This window comes from Apium graveolens, chromosome 2 (assembly GCF_009905375.1).
Source record: "Apium graveolens cultivar Ventura chromosome 2, ASM990537v1, whole genome shotgun sequence".
Taxonomy (NCBI): domain Eukaryota; kingdom Viridiplantae; phylum Streptophyta; class Magnoliopsida; order Apiales; family Apiaceae; genus Apium; species Apium graveolens.
The window spans coordinates 151,461,694-151,482,149 of record NC_133648.1 but is presented as its reverse complement, the minus strand read 5'-3'; the positions used below and the strand labels follow the sequence as shown (position 1 = coordinate 151,482,149).

Here is a 20,456-nt window from a genome sequence, read left to right as displayed (position 1 = left end):
CCCCAGCAGCCCCAGCAAGCCCAGCAGCACCAGCAGCACCAGCAGCACCAGCAGCCCCAGCAGCCCCAGCAGCCCCAGCTGTCCTAGCTGCCCTAGCAGCTCCAGCAGTCCCAGCTGCCGCAGCAGCCCCATGTAATCGCACAGCGGAACAAAAAACTTCCGGAATTGATTTCCGATCGCACATAACTTGTACAAAATACCCGGAACAATTACAAAAAAAATAGATCTAATACAAAACTAATTTTGTAAAAAATCTATTTTAACACGATCAACCCTCGTGTAAATTACAACCACGATTAAACCACGTGGAAACCAAAACAAAAATTAACCACGATTAAACGACGTGGGATCCAAACACATAATTAAAATATACATGGCCATAATAGTGGATTAACAACCTGCATCAAAACCAATACAAGCAAAACACTATATACACACATATATAATTACGACATGGAGATTATATCATAAAATATAGAACCTGTTACCAGGCTCTTCATACCAATTGTTGGGAACCACGGACTTAGGTTGTTACTACGTTTTACGATAAAGATTACAAAAAGAGGATTACCTTGTTAATGGTTGATTCAACGCTCTTCTATTGTATTCCAAAATTCCCTTGAGCGAAGTGTGGCCTCCGTCTTCTCAAGTTATCCTCTCTTTTTGCTCCTTGGTGGCTACAATATGTTTTCACACAATTGCCAAGCAAGAAGAGAATAAGAATATATATAGGCTACAATAGGGACCATGGATAATTAGGTTGGGCCTTCTAATTACATCTTGAGCCTAACCCAATATAATTAAATATTAATTCAATCCACTAAAGAATTAATATTTGCACTACCTTTCCTAATACCGTAATTTAATTAATTCGGTTCCAATATTATTTGCTTATTAAATTCCCCATGTTTAAAATATCATATGTCCATTAATTAAATAAATTACTGATAATTTATTTAATTAATATCTTTTATCCTTGATCATCCACTCAACTTTTATTTAATTATGCCAGAATAAATTCCACCTGCAGGGTTTCACATAATTAAATCTTTTTGAGCTTACAAGGGGACATCATTACCCCGAATATTATCAGGACATGGATTCCTTCAATAAATAATATCCACCATGTATATAATTCCATCACCCAAAATATAATGATATAATTCAAAAGAATTATTTCATATATAAATCAAAGCATGTAAATAATATACACGTGTCAATTACTATTTCCGGATTAAGAACCTAAGCATTAATAATAACATAGAATCTTAGTTCTCCTTCTTAATCAGTATTAAGGGAACAATTCTAAATTTGATCTTGTTCAATATACACAAAGTATACTAGCATTATTTATTAGTCAATATAAACTAATTTAAATAATACTACAGCCATACCAGTGGATTGTCCAACACCACCTGTGCTGTGAACCTTATTATATTATATAACCGTATTTAACAATCTAATATTCTGTATCCCATTTGATACTAGATTGTTCACAATATATAATATTAGACAACATGTAAACATTCAAATGATTCTCAATTAAACTGGCCAGAAATAAATGTATATACTTCAAATAAATATTTTCAGTATACACTAACATTTAGATCTTCATTTGACTTGTTGATATCTATGAGTTTTCTATATGCAGAAATGACTTGTCGATATCTCTGAGATCTCTATAAATATTTTGACTTGAAGATATCTCTGAGATCTCGAATGATAAATTGACTTATCGATATCTGCAATCTTCACATCTTCATTTGACTTGTCGATATCTCTTAGACTTCTCTATAAGCCATTTTGGACTTCTCGATAAGTCATTCTGGAGTTCTCAAATGACCTCTCTATATGACTTGATCTGTGACTTGTAGATATCTTGACTTATAATATTTCTCATAAAACAGATTTATTCAACTCCAAACTTCTTCATCTTTTCTATGAGGCATGATCTTGCTTCATCTTCTTCCAGAGCTTATTCTTAGGCTTGAGACTATTTACAAAAATAATACTCTAGTCTAATCTTTAACCTTTTTATAGACTCAAGTAATACAATACATAATACAGATTTAGACTATCATACAACTAAATCTTAGGTTTGTCAAAATGACTTAATCTTGATATTGTATAGGCATGTCTTGCACAACAATATCCCCCAATTTGTGAGAAGGTCGCTTATCATAAATTCATTCCTGATAACAAGACTAATATCAAGTTACAAAAAAAAATAAAATGATTACATAAAACTGACAGAATAACAAATACATCTTTTATACACTGAGTGATTACATGAGTTCAATAAGTACATTCATCACATAAAATTCTCATAGCCTGAGTGTTTTCTAATGAAATCATTTAGATTTACAAGTACTTGAAATTCCTCTATGATTTTAGTCCCTCTTAGAGCTTCCACAAGCTTGAGCCAATCATACAATGAATAACCATTCACGTAACTTACTCTGAATCTTGAGAATCTGTCAATTTGTATGTTCAGAAAGCGTCCATCCATAGAAATTCTACTCATCCCCTTTTTCTTGAGTTCATTTGATCTTTGTTCAAATATAGCAATTTCTGTTGCATACTTTCTATCCCTTTCTTCCTTTTCAGCCCTTGCTTTTTCTTTTCTTTCATCTGTTTCTCTCAGCCATACAGACATCACAACCTTCCATGCCCTTGTACTTGTGTCCTTGTCCTTCATATAGCTAATCACCCTCTTTTATTTTTTGGTTGAAAGTGTATCTATTAAATCCCTATAAGTAAAGTGAAGGAGCCATTCTGATAATAAATTCTGACTTCTCTCAATGATACAACCCAAGCTTTGACTATTTCTTCAGCTAATTGTTCAAAGTAGTCATCATCTGTGATGCACCAGTTTAAAGGTAGAAAATCAGTCTGATCAAAGCAATTCCAAATAACCCCCTTTCCAACTTGCAGCTTCTTTGGTTTTCTCCCAACAGTCTTGAAATTAGTTTTGATTGGTGGCTTAAATAAATGTAGGTTTAATATTTTCTTTAAGGTGGTTTGTCTAGAAATGATTGGTATTTTGAGTAAGGTGTTTGTAGTTTGTTTGTACACAAATTTAGGCATAGAGGTTAAAGGTGGTTGATTGTTTGAGCTAGCAGGCTTGAAGGTTTGAGTTTGTGGGATTTGGATTGGTAGGATAATTTTCTTGGTACCTTCACTTTCTTCCCTCTTCTTCCTTCTCCTATCATCTCCTCTCTTCTTATCATCTCTTTTCTCCTCTTCTACTTTGCTGCCAGTTGCTTTAGAAGATTGACTTGGGTTTGAGTCAAAAGGTTTTTGCTCATCATTCTTCTGCTCATCATCATCCTTGTCATCTTCTGTGTTGTATTGAGTATTTGGCAACATGGTTTCAGTATTTTGAAAGTATCTCCACAATATTCTGATCATCTCTTCATCTTCAACTTTTTTGTTCTACTTGGACTTGAGATCAGTCTCCAGAGTCATTATCAATCTCATCTCACACAATTCTTTGGAACTGTGAAGTACTTGCACTTTTTGGTCTGTGGACAGATGTAGGCCACCCCTTTGCTTGGATGTAGATATGCTTCAGGAAAAGAAGCTATGTAAAGCATAATGTAATGTAATATGTAAACGAGGAATTATAACTCAACATGAAACATAAACAACTAAACACTATTAAATTGTGAAGCATAGGAACCCTAAAAATGACGACATGATATATACAAAGAATCAAAAGACGCAAATGATCCATTAAGTCCACAATCAAGTCATGAGAAGAAGTTCATTAACATGTTCAAGCATCCATGAAGAATAAGACAACTAAGGACTTCAAGTATCAGTTACATGGTTTGATTTGAAGTATTAAAGATCAAGGGTTCAGTGATTGAAGCACTAAATAATCAACCAAGGTGTATTAGCTCAACATTGCAAAGGAAATTGAATTAAATCATTCTATGTTAGTTGTTTGTGAACCGGACCAGTGCACCAAGCATCAGCATATTAGAAAGGGTTTAATTCAGTTATTCAAAAAAAACATTGTTGATACAATTATTAGAGACATGAATTTTTCTAAGTAAAAGCTCTTCTACCTTGTTTCCATGGTCGCAAGTAAATCACCACAGGTATGAACCAGGTCGCAAGTAACTTTCAGAATGGAAAATGACTAAGGAAAATATCCTTATTTAGTGCCTAGATCGCAAGTAAGTGTGAAACAGGGAAATTGGTCAAGTCAATACATCAAGGTCGCAAGTAACCTTACCCTGGTGATCTAGGTCGCAAGTATCTTGCAAGGGAAAAGTTTCTAAGGCATAAACTCCTTCCTTGAGCTTGCAAGAGATAAGTGGCATTTTATACCACTTAGAGCGTCTCATAATGGCTTGAATTGGTAACTTGAACTCGAGTTTTTTATGTATTTAATACATTTTTTAGTGTTTTTTCATTTCAGGGTATGACTTGTTTGTACAGAAGAATTTCATCGAAATAAGCCTAGGGAAGTACTTGGAATCAGTTGCGGGGAGTTGTGTGAAGAATTCAGCAAAATCAGAAGTAAACTTGAGAATTTTCCAGAAGGCATGCAGGCGCCCGCCTGGAAGGAGCAGGCGACCGCCTAGTAGCAGGCGCCCGCCTGGAAGGAGGAGGCGGCCGCCTGGGGTCGGAATTTTAGATTCTGGAATTTCTAATTTGAGTTCTATTGGGCTTCTATGACTGCTTTTTCTTGTGCACTCTTATATAAGTAATCTTGGGAGACGTTTTGAAGAACAATTAACAAGGAGAGAAGATTAAGTAGACCTTTTTAGCACGCAACAACGAAGAAGAGGAAGCATACGTTTATCTTGTGATTCTTTTAATTCGTTATAACAGTGGATGCTAGTTTTCTTTACTCTTTGAACCTTAATACTCTTGTGACGTACTTTGTTTTTATTAAGTAATTTTTATTAGTTTATATCGTTGTGTTTATATCATGTTTTCATATAAACCCATGGTGACGATGAGTTCTATCATGGGCTAATCGTGATCATGGGGTCATAGCGGATTTACTATGGATTTCTTTAGTTAATTGTTTAATATCTTGGTATGTGGTGATTGTATGATATCTAGTATAGGTTGTGCTTATTCGTCTTATGTGCGTCACGAACATATAAGATAGCGTGTTAATCTCTTGTGAAGCAACAGTAAGTCTTGAGATTTAGAACTTGCCATGCTAGCATAGGTTCATGTATTGTATGCATGATTAGTGGGTAACTCTAACCGTTTTACTTGCCCTGTGTAATCATAATGAATAACTTGTGCTTAAATCATTGTATTGTCAAATTCTATAGACATATAGGGTCTCAACATAATTGATGCCTATTAAACTTCTATCTTAATTGTGGATTCTTGGTAGAATGGTATTCGTACAACGAAAGTTGGCGTTTATCAGTTTCATGTTGTTCGATTAATATCATCACCATTACATGCTAAGGGTAATAACAATAACTATTAAATGAAGTATTAATGAAGTTATGATCTCAGTTTCATTAATTAAGACTTGTTACTTACTGCTTCCGGTTGTGTTTCAGGTATTTTAGCGAGCATTTATGCAAACACGTTCTCGCACACGCAAGAGAAATCTAGATATGGCTGAGGAGACAGATTCAACTCTTGACTTTCCGGAGAAGATAGTTTTTGAAGAATCGGATACAGAGAGTGAGAAGAAAGAACCTGTAATAATGGGTGATCGTATAATTCCAGCTGATCCAGCTCTTATGGACTTTTCTCGGCCTAAAATTGATGACATTCAGTCAAGCATCATCCATCCGGCTATTCAGGCCAATACTTTCGAAATTAAGTCGGGCACTATTCAGATGGTGCAGAATTTTGTTTCTTTCGGAGGTGCTGCAACTGAAGGTCCCAACATGCATATCAGGAATTTTGTCGAGATCTGTAGTAGTTTCAAATATAATGGTGTTACTGATGAGGCTATCAAGCTGAGGCTTTTCCCATTCTCTCTGAGGGACAAGGCTAAGGACTGGCTACATTCTTTAACAGCTGGGTCCATCACTATTTGGGAAGATCTCGCGTAAAAGTTTCTGGTGAAGTTCTATCCAATGTCCAAGACTGTAGCTATGAGGAGTGCTCTTACTCAGTTTGCGTAGCAACAAGGAGAATCTATGTGCGAAGCTTGGGAGTGCTACAAGGAGATGTTGAGAAAGTGTCCACATCATGGTATGCCTGACTGGATGGTGATCACTGGGTTCTACAATGGTTTGGGGGCCCAATTTAGGCCCATGCCCGATGCAGCTTCTGGAGGCGCCTTGTGGGCCAAAAGCTATACTGAAGCCTATAATCTTATTGAAATAATGGCTGCAAACGAGTATCAAAACCCAACTCAAAGGATGATGCCTGGTAAGGTAGCATGTATTCTAAAAGTTGATGCAACTACAACTATTGCAGCGCAGCTCCAAGCGCTGTCTATGAAGGTCGATTCTTTAGCCAACTATGGAGTCAATCAAATAGCTATTGTCTATGAGCTTTGTGCAGGCTCTCATGCTACGGATCAGTGTTCTCTTCTTAATGAATCTGTTCAGTATTTGAACAATTATCAGCGACCGCAACAGCCTATGCCAGCTACTTATCATCCTAATAACAGAAATCATCCCAATTTCAGCTGAAGCAATAATCAGAATGTTGTTCAGCAACCATATCAGCAAGCTGCAAGTAAATAGTTCAATCCACCTGGATTCCAGCAACCTCAGCAATATGCTCAAAGGCAATCATATCCTCAACAAGGAGGTGCTGCTCCACCTTCTAGTGCTGATTTTGAGGAGTTAAAGTTGTTGTGCAAAAGTCAAGCTGTTTCTATCAAGACCTTAGAAAATCAAATTGGTCAAATAGCCAATGCCTTGATCAATCGTCAACCTGGCACACTTCCCAGTGATACTGAAGTGCCAGGCAGGAAGGAAGTTAAGGAGCAAGTCAAAGCTGTCACCTTAAGGTCTGGAAAAGTTGCTGATGCTGAAAAAGCAAAAGATGGAGAAGCTGAAGTCGTAGATGAAGAAGAAAAGCAAAAGGAGAAAGAGGGGGGACCAAGGAAGACTACTGTTGAACACACTCTGCCTGCGGGTAATACAGGGGAGAACCAGCTCTATCCTCCACCATATTTTCCTAAGAGATTACAAAAACAAAAGCCGAACAAGCAATTTGGTAAGTTTCCGGAGGTGTTCAAGAAACTTCACATCAACATACCTTTCACTGAGGCTCTGGAGCAAATGCCTAGTTATGCGAAATTCATGAAAGTTATTCTTTCAAGGAAGGTGAAACTGGATGATCTTGAGTCCGTTGCTCTGACGGAAGAATGCAGTGCTGTGCTGCAACAAAATTTACCTCCAAATCTTAAGGATCCAGGTAGCTTCACCATTCCTTGCACCATTGACAAGTTGTCATTCGACAAGTGCTTTTGCGATTTGGGAGCAAGCATCAATCTGATGTCATTGTCTACCTTCAAAAAGCTGAATTTTCCTGATCCAAAGCCCACCTATATGTCTCTACAATTGGCTGATCGTTCTATTACATACCCACGAGGCATCATGGAGGACGTGCTAGTAAAGGTGGACAAGCTCATATTTCCTGCAGATTTTGTCATTCTGGATTTCGAGAAAGATAAGAAGATTCCCATAATCTTGGGAAGACCTTTCTTGGCTACAGGCCGTACCTTAATTGATGTGCAAAAAGGTGAACTTACTATGAGGGTGCAAGATCAGGATATGACATTCAATGTGTTCAATGTGATGAAATTCCCTATGGAAGATGAGGAGTGCTTCAAGATGGATTTGGTCGATTCTGCAGTTATTTCAAAACTTGATCATGTGCTAAGGTCTGATGCCTTAAAAAAGCCTTATTGGGGGAATTTGACAGTGATGATGAGGAAGGCAATGAGCAGTTACAATATCTAAATGCTTCTCCTTAGAAACGAAAGCTAGACATGCCATTTGAATCTCTTGGTAATACTGATCTCAAGAATGTTGAGGGAAAGGTCAAACCATCTATTGAGGAAGCACCTACATTGGAGCTTAAACCATTGCCTAAACACTTGAGGTATGCTTTTTTAGGTGACGCATCTACTTTTCCTGTTATTATTGCATCTGACCTTTCAGGTAGTGATGAGGACAAGCTCTTGAGGATTTTAAGAGAATTCAAATCGGCCATCGGATGGACTATAGCAGATATCAAAGGGATCAGCCCTTCGTACTGGATGCATAAAATTCTGCTAGAGGAAGGTAGCAAGCCGACTGTTGAGCAACAACGAAGGCTTAATCATATAATGAAAGAAGTGGTGAAGAATGAAATTCTAAAGTGGCTGGATGCAGGAATCATATATCCTATTTCTGACAGTTCTTGGGTGAGCCCCGTGCAATGTGTACCTAAGAAAGGAGGTATTACTGTGATAGCAAATGAGAAGAACGAGCTCATCCCCACTCGAAAAGTCACAGGTTGGAGGGTATGCATGGATTACAAAAAGTTAAATAAAGCCACAAGGAAGGATCACTTCCCTCTTCCATTTATTGATCAGATGCTCAACAGGTTGGCTGGTCACGAGTATTATTATCTTCTAGATGGATATTCGGGCTACAATGAGATTTACATTGCACTAGAAGATCAAGAGAAGACTACTTTCACTTATCCATTCAGCACATTTGCTTTCCGTATAGTTTCTTTTGGCTTATGTGGTGCACCTGCCATTTTTTAGAGATGCATGATGGCTATATTCTCTGATATGATTGGAAATAATATCGAAGTGTTCATGGACGACTTCTCTGTCTTTGGACATTCGTTTGATGAATGCTTAAATAATCTTCGTTCGGTGCTCAAAAGGTGTGTGGAAACTAATTTGGTGCTCAATTGGGAAAAATGTCACTTCATGGTGCAACAAGGCATCATTCTTGGGCATAAGGTCTCTAGTAAGGGTCTTGAGGTGGATAAAGCCAAGGTGGGAGTCATTGAAAATCTTCCGCCACCTATTTCTGTGAAAGGAATCCGTAGTTTTCTTGGTCATAAGGGTTTTTATCGGCGTTTCATCAAGGACTTCTCTAAGATTTCTAAGCCGTTGTGCAACTTGCTCGAGAAAGATGTGCCTTTCAAATTTGATGATAAATGCTTGGCAACATTTGAGACTCTCAAGAAAAGTTTAATCACTGCACCAGTTATTACGACACCTGATTGGAGAGAACCTTTTGAGATGATGTGTAATGCAAGTGATTATGCTGTGGGAGCAGTTCTTGGGCAGCGAAAGTCTAATATCTTTCACGTGGTCTACTATGATAGTAAGACACTAAATGGAGCTCAACTAAACTACACCACTACTGAGAATGAGCTCTTGGCTATAGTTTTTGGTTTCGAGAAATTTTGATCTTATCTATTTAGGATAAAGGTGACAGTATTCACTGATCACGCTGCCATCCGCTATCTGGTCTCAAAGAAGGATTCGAAGCCTAGACTTATTCGTTGGGTGCTCTTGCTACAGGAATTTGAGTTAGAGATCAAGGATAAAAAAGGTACTGAAAATCAAGTAGTTGGCCATCTCTCTAGATTGGAGAATCCCGATTCTACCGCACATGATAAGACATTGATCAACGAATATTTTCCGGATGAGCAGTTGTTCGCAATTCAAGAGGAAGAGCCATGGTTCGCAGATATTGTGAACTATCTTGTTAGCAATATAATGCCTCCTAATCTGAATGCGGCTCAAAAGAAGAAGTTTCTGCATGAGGTGAAGTGGTACATGTGGGATGAACTATATTTGTTTAGACAAGGAGCTAACCAGATCATCAGGAGATGTATCCCATTCTGTGAGATGGAGGGGATATTACGAGACTGTCATTCCACGGTTTATGGTGGACATTATGGTGGTGAAAAGACAACAACTCATATTCTTCAAGCAGGTTTTTTCTGGCCTACGTTGTTTAAGGATGCACATCAGTTCGTTTTAAGGTGTGATCATTGCCAAAGAGTTGGGAATCTTACCAGAAAGGATGAGATGCCTTTGAATGTGATGATTGAAGTTGAGGTCTTCGATGTTTGGGGAATCGATTTCATGGGACCATTTATCTCATCCTGCAATAATCAGTACATCTTGCTGGCAGTCGATTATGTCTCGAAATGGGTAGAAGTCAAGGCTCTGCCGACTAATGATACAAAGGTAGTGTTGAGTTTTCTTCGTAAGCAGATATTCACAAGGTTTAGAACGCCATGAGTTATCATAAGTGATGAGGGGTCGTATTTCTGCAATAGTAAGTTCACTTGCAGCGCTACAATGTGAATCATCGCATCGCTACTGCCTATCATCCGCAAACTAATGGTCAAGCTGAAGTGTCTAATAGAGAGATCAAGCGCATTCTAGAGAAAGTCGTTTGTCCGTCAAGAAAAGATTGGTCTTTGAAGCTCGATGAAGCTGTTTGGGCTTATAGAAAAACATACAAGACTCCACCTGGGATGTCCCCATTTCAGCTTGTCTATGGTAAGGGATGTCATTTACCTGCGGAGCTTGAGCATAAGGCTTATTGGGCATTGAAGAAGTTAAACCTTGATCTAGATGCAGCTGGGAAGAAGCGAATGCTTCAGTTAAATAACTTGATGAATTTCGACTTCAAGCATACGAAAACAACAAAATGTACAAGGAAAAAGTAAAAAGGTGGCATGACAGGAAGCTATCTCCTAAGTCATTTATGCCGGGGTAACAAGTTCTTCTATTCAACTCTCGTCTCTGACTTTTTCCTGGAAAGTTGAAATTAAGGTGGTCTGGACCATTTATCGTCAAATCTGTGTTTCCATATGGAGCGGTGGAGATTTTTGAGAACGATCCGGGCCAAGCATTCAAAGTACATGGTCAGAGATTGAAGCACTATTATGGGGATACGGCAAACCGTGAAGTGGTTAGTGCCATTTTATTATCAACTTGATCGCATTACTCTACGTCAAGCTAATGACGTAAAAGAAGCGCTTCTTGGGAGGCAACCCAAGATATGAGACCATAGGAACCCTTAGAATTCATTACTCTATTCAAAAACCCAAAAAAATCATATAAAATGATTGGCAGAAAAAAAAATTCCAGGGACCTTGCAGGCGGCCGCCTGGTCCAAGCGACCGCCTGCGGACCTGAACTTTGAAAAATCGGTTTTCAGCCTTATAAAAAAACAAAAAAATCAAAAACAAAAAAAACTACATAACCACAATCCCCATTACCCACGAATTCTCCCTACAAATTAGCCACTATCCCACTCCTAATCAATTTCTAACCCTAAGCGTGCCCTATATATACATACAACCTTATACATACACATCCATTATACTTTCAACTCTCAAACTCTCTCCTACACACCAAACACAAACTCTCAAGCCCTTATTTTCAGTTTTCATGGCACCAAAAAGATCAAGAACTATGGGTAGTAGCAGCACCAATCCAACTGCTACTGATTCGTCGAGGTGCACTGCTGCGAGGCCCCGATTGTTGGATAGGGCTGCTGAAGAAGAGTATACTAAGCTGTTAACTAAGCCGATTATGAAGGAGAGGGGGTTCTTTCCATCGGGGAGGGATGGTGAGTTGTTGCCGATGATTGTAGAAAAGAGGTGGATTACTTTCTACGAGTCACCTGAGGCTGTACCGATGAGTGTTGTTCGCGAGTTCTATACGAACACCAAGGCCGGCAAGAATGGGTTTACTGTTGTTCGTGGGCTTACTGTTGATTATCAGCCCGAGGCAATTCGCCGGCTTATTGGGCAGCGATAAAGGTAACCCCAGGAGGAGAATTGGAATGAAAAGGCCCCTTAGGATTTTGACTTTGATTTGATTATTGCCAATCTCTGTCAGCCGGGCACGGTGTGGAAGTTTAAGAGGGGGTCTAACGATTATCGTTCTTTCCCTGCTGTCACGATGAACAGGTATACTCGTGCTTGGAATGCATTTATTTTTCTAATATTCTTCCTTCTTCGCATGCACATGAGGTTATAGTTGAGAGAGCCAGGTTGTTGTGGGGGATTCTGAATGAGGAGTATTATGTGGACCTTGGTGAGTTTATCTACCAAGGGATTTTGAAGTTTTTGAGGGGGAAGGCGCAGTACAATATCCCGTATGCTATATTGTCAGAAAGCTGTACAAGGCAGTTAGAGTCCAGTGGCCTTCTTATGAGCAGTTGCAGATGTCGGCCGCTCCCATTGATTCATCAACGTTGAATGCAATGCAGGAGTGGACAGGTAGAGAGCCCGAGTCACATGCTTTGGGATATCACCTCCTAGGAGGACGTCCAGCAGCTGGTGCTACCATGGCTAGGCCCAGTCAGGCACAAGGGGAGGCAGGTTCTTCCAGAGGCCAGGGAGGAAATGGTTCGGGATTGGATGATGTCCAGTATAGGAGGCTTTCGAGGAGGATGGATGCGATGTATGAGTCACAGAGTAGGTTTGCGTAGGCGCTCACCCTAGCATTTGGGATTGCATTTAAAGGCCTTGGAGCTGACATCCAGTGGCCCATTTTTGGTGAGGATTCTTCTTATCCACCTCCTGACACTCCACCATTTGAGGGTGATGATGATGATGATTCTTCTAAGTAGGTATACCCTGTGGCTAAGCGTCAAATGGCTAGTAGCCGGCTCGTATTGTATACGAGTAGTCTAGGGTTGAGCAAGATGGAGCGAAACACACTTGCTCAGAGAAAAAAAATGAAAAAAAGAAAAAAAGAAGAGAAAAAGAAAAAAAAAAGAAAAAATATGGTTTAAAGCATAATTGATCACGAGTGAGCTCTTTGGTATTCGATTTATTAAGTTCTTAGGGGACTTTGTGCCTAGTGACCTAAGGCTTTTATAGTCTGGGATCCGCTAACCTAACGCTCGCTAAATGGATACCATTGCATAAGTCCTTTGTGGACCTCACTCATTGCATGATCAAATAAGCATTTGTTATGTGTTGAATAAAAGCATGATTCTGTAATAGACTCCAATGATCTTGAGGTGTTACAAGTCATTTTATGTCTAGAAAATATTCTTCGTATAATCTTGTGATTGCCTTGAGGATAATTGAGTTATGATGATTGATCTAGTTTCGAAGCATATCTGTTAAGCATTCGCACACACCATATTTCTAGTTGTATGTTAGCTTGCGTGATTCGATTGATCTTTAGTCACCTAATTGCATTTATTGATATGTCATATGTTGGTAGGTTTAGTTATCTTGATGGGGATTGCTGCATTTCATGTAGTGTGCATCCATGCATAATTTATTCTGAGTTTAAGTCTGTGCTGCTTGAGGACAAGCATCAATTTAAGTTTGGGGGTGTGATAAGTGGTATTTTATACCACTTAGAGCGTCTCGTAATGGCTTGAATTGGTGTCTTGAACTCGAGTATTTTGTGTATTTAATGCGTTTTTGAGTGTTTTTGCATTTCAGGGTATGACTTATTTCTACAGGAGAATTTCATCGAAATAAGCCTAGGGAAGTACTTGGAATCAGTTACGGGGAGTTGTGCGAAGAATTCAGCAAAATCAGAAGCAAACTTGAGAATTTTCTAGAAGGCATACAGGCGCCCGCCTAGAAGGAGCAGGCGAGCGCCTGGTAGCAGGCGCCCGCCTGGAAGGAGGAGGCGGCCGCTTGGGGTCGGAATTTCAGATTCTGGAATTTCTAATTCGAGTTCTATTGGGCTTCTGTGACTGCTGTTTCTTGTGAACTCTTATATAAGTAATCTTGAGAGACGTTTTGAAGAACAAGTAACAAGGAGAGAAGATTAAGTAGACCGTTTTAGCACGCAACAACGAAGAAGAGGAAGCATACATTTATCTTGTGATTCTTTTAATTCATTATAACAGTGGATGCTAGTTTTCTTTACTCTTTGAACCTTAATACTCTTGTGACTTACTTTGTTTTTATTAAGTAATTTTTATTAGTTTATATCGTTGTGTTTATATCATGTTTTCATATAAACCCATGGTGACGATGAGTTCTATCATGGGCTAATCGTGATCATGGGGTCATAGCAGATTTACTATAGATTTCTTTAGTTAATTATTTAATACCTCAGTATGTGGTGATTGTATGATATCTAGTATAGGTTGTGCTTATTCGTCTTATGTGCGTCGCGAACATATAAGATTGCGTGTTAATATCTTGTGAAGCAACAGTGAATCTTGAGATTTAGAACTTGCCATGCTAGCATAAGTTCATGTTTGTGTATGCATGATTAGTGGGTAACTCTAACCGTTTTACTTGTCCTGTGTAATCATAATGAATAACTTGTGCTTAAATCGTTATGTTGTCAAATTCTGTAGACATATAGGGTCTCAACATAATTGATGCCTATTCAACTTCTATCTTAATTGTGGATACTTGGTAGAATGGTATTCGTACAACGAAAGTTGGCATTTATCAGTTTCGTGTTGTTTGATTAATATCATCACCATTACATGCTAAGGGTAATAACAATAACTATTGAATGAAGTATTAATGAAGTTATGATCTCATGTATGTTTAATATTGATAATTTAAGTGTTTAATTCTCATAGGTAATATTAGTTAATCAACCTTAATTGTTACTGTCTTGACATTGAAGAGTAATCATACATTGGTGAGTAAGTGTTAATTAAATATAATTAGTCAGAGTCCTTGTGGGAACGAACTAGAAATCATTCTATATTACTTATGAACGTGTATACTTGCGTGATTTATTTAGCGCATGCTTTGTGCCTAACAGCAAGGTCGCAAGAAACTCCTACTTGCTATCAAGGTCGCAAGTAACTTGTCTACAGAGTGAATAGTGTCGCAAGTAAGTCTAAGAGGAAAAATTGATTAAGGAAATTCCTCTGGTCAAAAGTAACTTTGAAAGCAGGCCGCAAGTAACTTTGAAAGCAGGCCGCAAGTAACTACTTGGTTGTGTTTTTGTGAAAACAAATGCAACAATTCAATTTTTTATGTGGATATAATTATGCCATCTGTCCAATGGAAATTAAAGACTATAAAGCAGCAAATGAATACAATTTCATTTGGTTATCTTCTTCAGTTAACAGAAAGTGTTTTTACGGGAGCTCCAATAAAGACTTCATTTATTAAGCTTGTAAACAAAAAGTTGTGCTGCTGAATTTATTGTAGCTAATTAATTCGTTGATTAGATTGTAGCAACCTCAAGGTTTATATTTATAAAACAATATATTTTGGTATAAGAATTCCTTCCTCATCCACTTCCAGGGAGCCGTCTAAATATACCGAGACTGACAAGGAGTTGATAAATCTGGACACAAGCCTTCAACTCATAATTGTGGAATCGGCCGATAATGATATGAGCCATCAACTTCTGGGAAGTAATAGTGCAAAAGATATATGGGAAACCATTGAGCTACTGATGGAAGGTACATAAAAAGTCAAGAAGAACATGATGGATATTCTGACTACTCAGTATGAGGCATTCAAACATCAACCAGGAGAAACACTGTCTTCACTCTTTGAGAGATATACAAGACTGTTAAGCAAACTAAAGCTACAAGGGAAAGTTTATCCTATACGAGAGTCAAACCAAAAGTTTATGTTGACTCTGCCAATTCATCTGGAACAAAAGAACACATCTATCAGGGAAAGAGCTGATTTTATTACCATGTCCCTGGATATGATTTATGAAAAACTAAGAACCCATGAATTGGAGCAAGAGCAGAGAGCTATTATCTATGGACTTGGTTCTATTGACAGTAAGAGTACGGCACTTGCAAAAACCACTGCACTTGTAGTTTGTGAACCTGAAACCCAAGAAGTCAAGGTTGCACCCTACTCAACATTCAAGGAAATTGTTGTGGCTGAAATTGCTCATGGTGAGCCAGAGGATGAAAGTGAGCTTTACACTCAGGAAGAACTTGAACAGTTGGAGGATAAATCTATGGCATACATGGCTGCAAAGTTTAGTCATGTTAGATTTAAAAGGAAACCCAACTATAAACCAAGGGGTTCATCATGGAGATTTCAGAAAGGAAGCTACTCATCAGGGTCAAGCTCTAGAGGAGGCTACAAGTCAAGTTGGGTAGAGAAGAGCAAAACAAGATGTTAAAACTGCAATAAGTTGGGGCACTTTACATCTGATTGCAGAAAGCCCAAGGCAGTAAAAGGAAAAGGTTTCCATGAAAAGAAGGAAAATTATGAAGATCTGAAGAGGAAGAATGATAAGATGAAACCAAAGTTGAATGCTTATGTGGTTAAGGAAAAGGGAAGAGCGTACATTGCTGAAGGAAAAAGCTGGGATGATACTGATTCAGATGAAGAGGAAGAGTATGTGAATCTAGCTCTTATGAAAGACTCTGCAGAGGAATCACCACAATCATCTCAGGTTCCTGAACTTACCACTATTGATATGTATGTGACTGAATATAAATATATTATGCATGAACTTATTTTAGAATTGTATAATGTTCATACAAGCATGCTTGCATATAAACTTGAAAATAATAAGTTAGTTCTTAAAGCTGAGAGTTTAACCTCTAGAAATGAAAAACTAGAATTGCTTTTAGTTGGATTAGAAGACCTTAAACAAAAGAATGAATATTTAGAGAATAAGGTTAAGTGCAACACAAACATAGAGGCCATTCTTAAAACCCAAATTGCTGATTTAGAAAAGAAGTTACAAGGCGTTAAGAATGCAGCTTTGACTTAGAAGGAGATAATAGATAGTCAAAGATTTAAATCTAAGACTTCAATAGGACTTGAATATTCTAAGCTAAACAGTAAGAAGCATAGTGGTGCATCTGAGGTAAACATGTTTGTCTCAGAAAAGGTACCATATGTCATTAAGGATGCTGTATCTCCGTTGTTCACTGAGTCTGTTTCAGAACTTTTGGATGAAGTAAGTTTGCTAATCAATGATGAATTGATTGCTGAGGATAGAGAGAAAGAGAAGGTAGAAGAATCCCCTAAGACTCCTGAGGCTCCAGCTAGTAAAGCTAAATCCAAAGCTGACCTAGGTAATAAGGTGGATAACAAAGAACCTAACACACTTAAGAAACCAGACCCAATAGATAACTCTAATACTGGTGAGAGTGTTAAGGTTAAGGCTAAGAAGAACATGAATGGTAAGGTAAGTGTAAATAAGAAATCTGATTTTGCATCTTCCTCATCAGCATCTATAAAGTTATGTAATAATTACAATTCTGCTGCACACCTTACACATGCATGCACAAAAGCTAAAGTAGAATCTGTTAAAACTTCTAGAATGCCTGTCATGCCTAACATGCCTAGTTTTCATGAGCCTTGTGGAGTAGGTGGTTGTATGTTATATGCATTTGTTACTATGTCCGAGTATTTTAAAGCTTTTCATGCATCGGCTAGCACTTGCACTGACACTAAGACAAGCATGAGTAATGAGCACACACAGGCCAGGACTGTAGTGCCTCCTATCTCTAAGTTTGACAACTCTATTGAGACTAACACTGAGAAAGAGTCAGTCAAAGTGAAAGTTTAGCCTATTAAAGTTTCATTTATTGATTCTTTTTCTACCCCTAAACCTTCAGGACCCAAGAAAACTTGGGTACCAAAGTCTTCTTAATGAATCTGTGTTTGCAGGGTAAGGTTCGAAAGGAAAAGATCATGTGGATTTTGGATAGTGGTTGTTCTAGGCACTTGATAGGAGAAAAGTACCTGCTCACAGGTGTGGTTGAGAAAGCTGGCCCTATATTTACCTTTGGAGATGACAACAAAGTATTTACTAAAGGATATGGCAATTTGGTAATTAGGAATGTCATCATTGAAAATATCTCTCTTGTGGAAGGATTGAAGCATAATCTTCTGAGCGTCAGTCAGTTTTGTAACAAAGGATACAATAATGACTTCAGACTGGAAAGGTGTTTGATCTCTCACAGGAAAGATGAGAAGCTTTCTTTACAGGGAGTAAGGAAAGGTAATCTGTTCATAGCTGACTTGAAGTCTACCTGTGATGGATTAATGAGATGTTTTTACAGCTATGGCACAAGAAGCTCCTATGGCACAAGAAGCTCTCGTATTTGAACTTTAAGGCAATGAACTCTCTGGTTAAGAGGGAATTGGTGAGAGGACTGCTATAGATGGAAATTTATCAAGAAGGACTCTGTGAAGCATGTGAAAAAGGGAAGTCAAAGAAACCATCACACAGAAGCAAGGAAATGACAAACATAATTGAAACTCTTCAGTTAATTCACATGGATTTATTTGGTCCAGTGAATGTGTTGTCACTATCAAGGAAAAGATATGCTTTAGTGATAGTCGATGATTACTCCAAGTACACATGGGTGTTGTTCTTGCAATCTAAGGATGGAGCACCACATATGATAGTTGATTATATAAAGAAGATTGAGATGGAAGCGAAATTACCTGTCAGAAAGATCAGATCAGACAATATGACAGAGTTCAAGAATGCATTTCTAAATGAATTATGTACAGAGAAAGGTATTTCGAGACAATACTCAGCCCCAAGAACTCCTCAACAAAATGGAGTAGTAGAAAGGAAGAATCGAACCTTGGTTGAAGCACCAAGGACTATGCTAAGTGAATCAAGGCTTCATACCAACTTCTGGGCTGACGCTATCAACACAGCGTGTTACAGTCAAACTCGTACCCTGATTAATAAAGATCATGACAAGACTCCTTATGAGATTATGGCTGACAAGACTCCAACACTGAAATACTTTCATGTGTTTAGAGCTAAATGTTTTGTGCTAAAGGAAGGAAATGAGCATCTGGGAAAGTTTGATGCTAAAGCGGAATAAGGCATATTTCTTGGCTATTCTCTGGAATCTAAAGCTTATAGGTTTTATGTGATTACTGATCAGAAGGTGATTGAAAGCCTTAATGTAATGCTTGACGACACCAAGTTGGCAATCTTGCAAAAAGAAAAGGATTCTGAATCTCTGGAATTTGAAAATCTTTTAGATGATCCTTTGGATGTAGAAGAACCTGAGTTTGCTAGTGCTAAACCTATAGAACATGGCAATGTTGATCCTGGATCAAGTGGTGGTAATGGTGGAAACAATGATTATGACAATCATACAGGAACCCCTTCAAGAACTACTACTCAAAGATCAGAATCATCAAGTCATGGTGGCAGCAACTCAGGGGGAGCAGGAAGAGGATCTACAGTCCACACTCAACATCATGCTGAACAAGGGAAATATCAAGATCTTATTTGTCTCGACAAAGAGTCTGGAACAGAGACCATCCGTTTGAACTGATCATTGGTGATCCTGACACATGAGTGAGAACTAGACATGCCACATAGAATGAGTGTCACTTTCCAGGGTTTCTCTCAGAAATGGAACCTAAGAAAGTGGATGAGGCACTTGAAGATCCAGATTGGGTTATTGCTATGCAAGAAGAACTCAATCAATTTGAGAGGCAGAAGGTATGGAAGCTGGTACCTCGACCAAAGGACAAGTCAGTGGTAGGCACTAAGTGGGTATTCAGAAACAAGTTAGATGAAGATGGCATTGTAATGAAAAACAAGGTTAGACTGGTAGCTAAAGGTTACTCTCAAGAAGAGGGTATAGATTATGATGAAACCTATGCACCAGTAGCTAAAGTTGAGGCAATCAGGATGTTTCTGGCATTCACAGCACATTCAGATTTCAAAGTTTATCAAATGGATGTGAAAAGTGCATTCCTGAATGAGGAGCTAGATGAAGAAGTGTATGTGGAACAACCTCCAAGTTTTGAAGATCCAAATCTGGCTGACTTTGTATACTTTTTATTCAAAGATCTTTATCGTCTTAAGCAAGCACCAAGGACATGGTATGACACTCTCTCTGAGTTTTTACTTGAAAATGGTTTTATTAAAGGTGTTATAGATAAAACTCTGTTTCATAAAATACATAAATCTGATATGATATTAGTTCAAGTATATGTTGATGACATTATATTTGGCTCTACTAATGATGATCTTTGCAAGAGATTTTGAAAGCTAATGCATAGTAAGTATGAAATGAGCATGATGGGAGAGTTGAACTACTTTCTTGGATTACAAGTGAGTCAAAGGAAAGATGGCATATTCATTTGTCAATCCAAGTACATTAAAGAACTTCTAAAGAAGTATAATATGGAAGATTCAACTCCGGTAAAGACCCCAATGCCAACAGCCTCTAAGCTTGATCAGGACAAAACTGATAAGAAAGTTGACATCACAAGCTATAGAGGTATGATAGGCTCATTACTTTATATTATAGAAAGTAGGCCAGATATTATGTTTGCAACATGCTTATGTGCTAGATTTTAAGCTGACCCTAAAGAGTCTCATCTTATAGCTGTTAAGAGGATATTTAGGTATCTTAAGGGGACTCCAAATCTTGGAATTTGGTATCCTAAAGGTACAGGTTTTAACCTAGTTGGCTATAAAGACTCAGAATTTATAGGTTGTAAGGTTGACCAGAAAAGTACTTCAGGAAGCTGTCAGTTTCTTGGAAGAAGGTTGGTATCCTGGCATAGAAAGAAGCAGCACTCAGTATCCACATCAACTGCTG

The 20,456-nt window shown here is 38.2% G+C and overlaps 1 non-coding gene across 1 annotated transcript; it reads right to left on the bottom strand.

Moving 5' to 3' along the window:
- Positions 1-6,086: 6,086 nt before the first annotated feature.
- On the bottom strand, positions 6,087-6,193 carry LOC141709897 (small nucleolar RNA R71). The gene has a single exon (XR_012570451.1). It is a non-coding gene; the product is annotated as a small nucleolar RNA R71 (small nucleolar RNA).
- Positions 6,194-20,456: the final 14,263 nt, after the last annotated feature.